Here is an 8,061-nt window from a genome sequence, read left to right as displayed (position 1 = left end):
ACCGACACCGATGCAAATGACAAGGACTACTCCGCTCCTACCTACTGCTTCATGGCACGCGGTGCCAAGGTAAACACACGCACTGCTCACTATCAAACTTCTAGTGAAGATGACTTTGATTGTGGTTCCAAACCCAGCTACAAAACACTTGCTAAAATTGCAACTGAACAACAGAAAGCTATGGAATATATTCAAAAACTGTTAGACAAAAGCGATGATCTGTTAGACGTTGAAATGACTCGATCTCAGTCCTTTATTGAAGACATAAAAAATCTTCACGTTAAGTATGAGGAACTTGAAAGTCGTCATGAAACACTCTCAACAACTCATGAAAAGCTTTCCTATGATTATCTTCAAAGGAAGCAAGATCTTGAGAAATTGAGAGCGGCTCATGAAGATCTTCAAAAGGAAAATGAGTCACTTCGCGCCGAACAGATCAGTTCCGCTCAGGAAGGATTTGAACCACCATGTCTTAAATGCATTGAGCGTGACAATGCTACTTCTATTGCTGAGTGTTCTACTGCTGCTACTGTTGCAATATCTTCAACTGTTGATGTGGTAACTAACCCCTCTGCTGAGGATACCACTACTATTGCTGATGAGAATGCTAGGTTGAACACATTGCTTGAAACAGGGATGTACAAAAGTCTCAAAGGGCATCAGACACTATGTGATGTCCTCAAAAGGCAGATCCTGAACCGAAACCCTAGGAAAGAGGGTGTTGGGTTCGAAAGGAAAATGAATGCTGATGGCTCTTACTGGAAACCTGAGCAGTACCCCAAAACCACATGGGTTGCTACAAAGGAACCTTCAGCGGATCCATCCACCCTATCTAGCTTCACTTGTGCTAATCCCATTGTTATTGATGAATCCTTTGATGCAAACTATAAACTGTTTAAGAATCAGAATGGTGAAGTGTTTGCCATGTATATTGGTACTAACTGCAGGAATGGACCGCCTATGAAGAAGATCTGGGTGCCGAAAAGGTGTTTGGAGAATCTTCCTGTGAATGTCATCATGACACCACATGTGAAGAAGACAAACCCCAGACCACAGGCTTCATACGGTCCAAAGGCTTCATACAGACAGAGGACTCACCTGAGTCGCACTAACGCAAATGTTTTGCAGGGAAACCATACTCAGGCCTGTGAATATGAGCGTGTTTCATCAAACCGCCATGTTCATAAGACCAAGAACTATTCTGCTTATTCTTATGAGTACTATTGTCCACCTGCAAGACTTTTTGCTAGGGCTCCAAAGCCAAAGTTCTCAGATGCTGCACTTAGACTCATTGCTTCGAAGCCACCCTTGAAGATGTGGGTGGCTAAGAAAGCTTAACTCTCTTTTGCAGGGAAAGGTCTCCAGCCAAAAACCAAAATCGTCTGACGCTATTGCTGGGGGCCTTAGACATCTTGTAGGGCGCAAGATCAAATGCCCAAATGGTCTTATTATGTACTTTGTTCCTGAATCGCTTGCTACTCGCCCTATTAGTCCAAATCTTGATCTAAGGTTTCATAATCCACTGGTTTGTCAAATGTTTTTGCTTCACAATTCTCTTCGTGAAGCCTATCCCCCTAACTGCACTGTAGGGTACGACACCAGCTGCTTCAGAATGGATTATTGATAGTGGGTGTACCAATCACATGACTGGCAAGTGAAGCCTTCTTATGGACTCAACACTACGTCCATCTGACAAAAGTCACATCACATTTGCTGACACTAGTAAAAGCAAGGTATTGGGTCTAGGTAGAGTTGCAATCTCAAAGGATCAACACATGGATAAAGTCATGCTTGTTGAATCCCTTGGTTTCAACTTAATGTCTGTTTCAATGCTTTGCGATTTAAACATGATTGTGATGTTTGGAAAATATCGTTGCCTTGTACTAATGGAATCTGACAAGTCTCTAGTGTTTGAAGGGTATCGGAAAGATGATTTGTACATGGTAGATTTCTCAGCAGGACCACAACTTGCCATATGTCTTCTAGCAAAAGCTTCTGAATGCTAGCTCTGGCATCAGAGGCTAGGACATGCTGGCATGAGGAACCTCCACACCCTTGCAAGGAAGAAGCATGTCATAGGCACCGAGGGCGTCAAGTTCAAGAAGGATCATTTATGTGGTGCCTGTGAAGCAGGAAAGATGACAAGGGCCAAGCATCCCTCGAAGACAATCATGACAACGACTCAACCCTTCGAACTGCTCCACATGGATATTTTTGGTCCCACTCATTACTCAACTCTTACTACTACTGCTTGTCTCTATGGCTTTGTCATTGTTGATGATTATTCAAGATATACTTGGGTGCATATAATCCTCTACAAGACTGAAGTGCAGGATGTCTTCAGACGCTTCGCCAATCGAGCCATGAACAACTGGTCTAGACACTTATCTTGATACTTTGGGCATTACACATGAATTCTCAGCTCCGTACACACCACAGCAGAATGGCATCGTGGAACGCAAGAACAGAACACTTATTGAGATGGCCCGGACGATGCTTGATGAATACAAGACTCCAAGAAAGTTCTGGCCTGAGGCCATTGATACTGCATGCCATATCATCAACCGTGTTTATCTTTAGAAGCTTCTCAACAAGACATCCTATGAGCTCCTTACTGGAAAGAAGCCAAATGTCAGTTACTTCAGAGTATTTGGTGCCAGGTGCTGGATCAAGGATCCACATCACACTTCAAAATTTGCACCAAAAGCACATGAAGGTTTTATGCTTGGATATGGAAAGGATTCGCACTCCTACAGAGTCTTCAACCTCTTTCATTATAAAGTGGTTCAAACAGTGGATGTGCGGTTTGATGAGACTAACGGCTCACAATGAGAACACCTGCCAAATGTGCTAGATGAAGTTCCATCCAGTGAATCAATCAAACTTATGGGAACTGGAGAAATCATACCTTCTGAAGCTCAGCCTGAAGAGGAACTTATCATCTCCACACCTGATCGACCTGAAGACAATGATCAAACTGAAGACAATGCTTAGCCTGAATACAATCCTTCTAACGATGATAATGATCAACAAGAGCAAAATCTCCGTCCTGTACATCCTCGTGTTGCAAATGAACTACATATTGAGAAAATAATTGATAGCATCAATGCACCAGGTCCACTCACTCGTTCAAGGGCAACACAGCTAGCAAATCTCTGTGGGCACTTCGCATTCGTCTCAATATCTGAACCCAAGAAAGTTGAAGAAGCCTTCATGGAACCTGAATGGATTCAAGCTATGCAAGAAGAGCTTCAACAATTTGAGCTGGATAATGTATGGGAACTGGTTTAGCGTCCTGATCCCCGCAAGCATAATATAATAGGCACCAAATGGATATATCGCAACAAGCAAGATGAGCATGGTCAAGTTGTCAGAAACAAAGCTCGTCTCGTTGCTCAAGGGTACACTCAAGTTGAAGGGATTAACTTTGATGAAACCTTTGCTCCTGTGACCAGACTTGAAGCCATACGCATACTGCTGGGCTATGCAAATCATCATAACATTCTTCTGTATCAAATGGATGTGAAGAGCGCTTTTCTCAATGGCAAGATTGACGAAGAGGTGTATGTTGCACAACCGCCTGGCTTTGAAGATCCAAAACATCCTGACATGGTGTACAAGCTCAACAAGGCACTGTATGGCCTCAAACAAGCCCCTCGGGCTTGGTATGACACACGCAAATACTTCCTAAAGAGCAAAGGCTTCAAACCTGGTTCCCTCGACCCCACTCTCTTCATGAAGACATATGATGGTGAACTTTTTGTGTGCCAAATATATGTGGATGACATTATCTTCGGCTGCACCAATCAGAAATACACAGATGAGTTTGGATATATGATGCAAGAGCAATATCAGATGTCCATGATGGGTGTGTTGGAAATATGCCCTAGAGGCAATAATAAAAGGATTATTATTATATTTCCTTGTTCATGATAATTGTCTTTTATTCATGATATAATTGTGTTATCCGGAAATCGTAATACATGTGTGAATACATAGACACCAACATGTCCCTAGTAAGCCTCTAGTTGACTAGCTCATTAATCAACAGATAGTCATGGTTTCCTGGCTATGGACATTGGATGTCATTGATAACGAGATCACATCATTAGGAGAATGATGTGATGGACAAGACCCAATCCTAAACATAGCACAAGATCGTCTAGTTCGTTTGCTAGAGTTTTTCCAATGTCAAGTATCTTTTCCTTAGACCATGAGATCATATAACTCCCGGATACCGTAGGAGTGCTTTGGGTGTACCAAACATCACAACGTAACTGGGTGACTATAAAGGTATACTACGGGTATCTCCGGAAGTGTCTGTTGGGTTGACATGGATCAAGACTGGGATTTGTCACTCCGTATGACGGAGAGGTATCTCTGGGCCCACTCGGTAATGCATCATCATAATGAGATCAAAGTGACCAAGTGTCTGGTCACGAGATCATGCATTACGGTATGAGTAAAGTGACTTGCCAGTAACGAGATTGAACGAGGTATTGGGATACCGACGATCGAATCTCAGGCAAGTAACATACCGATTGACAAAGGGAATTGTATATGGGATTGCCTGAATCCTCGACATCGTGGTTCATCCGATGAGATCATCGAGGAGCATGTGGGAGCCAACATGGGTATCCAGATCCCGCTGTTGGTTATTGACCGGAGAACCGTCTCGGTCATGTCTACATGTCTTGCGAACCCGTAGGGTCTACACACTTAAGGTTCGGTGACGCTAGGGTTGTAGAGATATGAATATGCAGTAACCCAAAAGTTGTTCGGAGTCCCGGATGAGATCCCGGACGTCACGAGGAGTTCCGGAATGGTCCGGAGGTGAAGAATTATATATAGGAAGTTCAGTTTCGGCCATCGGGAGAGTTTCGAGGGTCACCAGTATTGTACCGGGACCACCGGATGGGTCCCGGGGGTCCACCGGGTGGGACCACCCATCCTGGAGGGCCCCATGGGCTGAAGTGGGGAGGGGAACCAGCCCATAGTGGGCTGGTGCGCCCCCTTGGCCCACCCCCTGCGCCTAGGGTTGGAAACCCTAGGGTGGGGGGGCGCCCCACTTGCCTTGGGGGCCACTCCACCCTTGGCCGCCGCCCCCCCTAGGAGATCCCATCTCCTAGGGTCGGCACCCCCCTTGGGGAGCCTATATAAAGGGGGGGAGGGGCAGCCGCACCCTTGACTCTTGGCGCCTCCCTCTCCCCTGCTACACCTCTCCCTCTCACAGAAGAACAGTGAAGCCCTGCTGCGGTGACTGCTGCATCCACGACCACGCCGTCGTGCTGCTGGATCTTCATCAACCTCTCCTCCCCCCTTGCTGGATCAAGAAGGAGGAGACGTCACGCTGACCGTACGTGTGTTGAACACGGAGGTGCCGTCCGTTCGGCGCTAGGATCTCCGGTGATTTGGATCACGTCGAGTACGACTTCCTCATCCCCGTTCTTTGAACGCTTCCGCACGTGATATACAAAGGTATGTAGATGCAATCCGATCACTCGTTGCTAGATGAACTTATAGATGGATCTTTGTGAAACCGTAGAAAAATTTTTGTTTTCTGCAACGTACCCGAACAGTGGCATCATGAGCTAGGTCTATGCGTAGTTCTTTTTGCACGAGTAGAACACAATTTGTTGTGGGCGTAGATGTTGTCAACTTTCTTGCCGCTACTAGTCTTATTTTGCTTCAGCAGTATTGTGGGATGAAGCGGCCTGGACCAACCTTACACGTACGCTTACGTGAGACCGGTTCCACCGACTGACATGCACTAGTTGCATAAGGTGGCTGGCGGGTGTCTGTCTCTCCCACTTTAGTTGGAGCGGATTCGATGAAAAGGGTCCTTATGAAGGGTAAATAGAAGTTGACAAATCACGTTGTGGCTTTCACGTAGGTAAGAAAACGTTCTTGCTATAACCCTATTGCAGCCACGTAAAACTTGCAACAACAATTAGAGGACGTCTAACTTGTTTTTGCAGCAAGTGTTTTGTGATGTGATATGGCCAAAGTTGTGATGAATGATGAATGATATATATGTTATGTATGAGATTTCCATGCTATTGTAATAGGAATCACGACTTGCATGTTGATGAGTATGACAACCATCAGGAGCCATAGGAGTTGTCTTTATTTTTTGTATGACTTGCGTGTCATTGAGAAACGCCATGTAAATTACTTTACTTTATTGCTAAATGTGTTAGCCATAGTAGTAGAAGTAATAGTTGGCGAGAAACTTCATGGAGACACGATGATGGAGATCATGATGATGGAGATCATGGTGTCATGCCGGTGACAAGATGATCATGGAGCCCCAAGATGGAGATCAAAGGAGCTATGTGATATTGGCCATATCATGTCACTATTATTATTTGATTGCATGTGATGTTTATCATGTTTTTGCATCTTGTTTACTTAGAACGACGGTAGTAAATAAGATGATCCCTCATAATAATTTCAAGAAAGTGTTCCCCCTAACTGTGCGTTGTTGCGACAGTTCGTTGTTTCGAAGCACCACGTGATGATCAGGTGTGATAGATTCCAACGTTCACATACAACGGGGGTAAGACAGATTTATACATGCAAACACTTAGGTTGACTTGATGAGCCTATCATGTACAGACATGGCCTCGGAACACAGAAGACCGAAAGGTCGAGCATGAGTCGTATAGAAGATACGATCAACATGAAGATGTTCACCGATGTTGACTAGTCCGTCTCACGTGATGATCGGACACGGCCTAGTTAACTCGGATCATGTTATACTTAGATGACTGGAGGGATGTCTATCTGAGTGGGAGTTCATTAAATAGATGAACTTAATTATTATGAACTTAGTCTAAAATCTTTACAATATGTCTTGTAGATCAAATGGCCCACGTTGTCCTCAACTTCAACACGTTCCTAGAGAAAACCAAGCTGAAAGACGATGGCAGCAACTATACGGACTGGGTCCGGAACCTGACGATCATCCTCATAGCTGGCAAGAAAGATTATGTCCTAGAAGCACCGCTAGGTGATGCACCCGTCCCACAGAACCAAGACGTTATGAATGCTTGGCAGACACGTGCTGATGAGTACTCCCTCGTTCAGTGCGGCATGCTTTACAGCTTAGAACCGGGGCTCCAAAAGCGTTTTGAGAGACACGGAGCATATGAGATGTTCGAAGAGCTGAAAATGGTTTTTCAAGCTCATGCTCGGGTCGAGCTAAAAATGGTTTTTCAAGCTCATGCCCGGGTCGAGAGATATGAAGTCTCCGACAAGTTCTTCAGCTGTAAGATGGAGGAAAATAGTTCTGTCAGTGAGCACATACTCACTATGTCTGGATTACATAACCGCTTAACTCAGTTGGGAGTTAATCTCCTGGATGACGCGGTCATTGACAGAATCCTTCAGTCGCTTCCACCGAGCTACAAGAGCTTTGTGATGAACTTCAATATGCAGGAGATGGAAAAGACCATTCCTGAGGTATTTTCAATGCTGAAATCAGCAAAGGTAGAAGTCAAAAAGGAACATCAAGTGTTGATATTCAATAAAACCACTAAGTTCAAGAAAGGCAAGGGTAAAAAGAACTTCAAGAAGGATGGCAAGGGAGTTTCCGCGCCTGGTAAGGAAGCTGCCGGGAAGAAGCCAAAGAATGGACCCAAGCCCGAGACTGAGTGCTTTTATTGCAAGGGAAGTGGTCACTGGAAGCGGAACTGCCCCAAATACTTAGCGGACAAGAAGGCCGGTAAAACGAAAGGTATATGTGATATACATGTAATTGATGTGTACCTTACCAGTACTCGTAGTAGCTCCTGGGTATTTGATACCGGTGCAGTTGCTCACATTTGTAACTCAAAGCAGGAGCTGCGGAATAAGCGGAGACTGGCGAAGGACGAGGTGACGATGCGCGTCGGGAATGGTTCCATGGTCGATGTGATCGCCGTCGGCACACTACCTCTACATTTACCTACGGGATTAGTTTTGAACCTCAATAATTGTTATTTAGTGCCAAGTTTGAGCATGAACATTGTATCAGGATCTCGTTTAATACGAGATGGCTACTCATTTAAATCCGAGAAT

The sequence above is a fragment of the Triticum urartu genome, chromosome 2 (assembly GCF_003073215.2).
Source record: "Triticum urartu cultivar G1812 chromosome 2, Tu2.1, whole genome shotgun sequence".
Lineage (NCBI taxonomy): Eukaryota > Viridiplantae > Streptophyta > Magnoliopsida > Poales > Poaceae > Triticum > Triticum urartu.
This window is presented reverse-complemented; position numbering follows the sequence as displayed.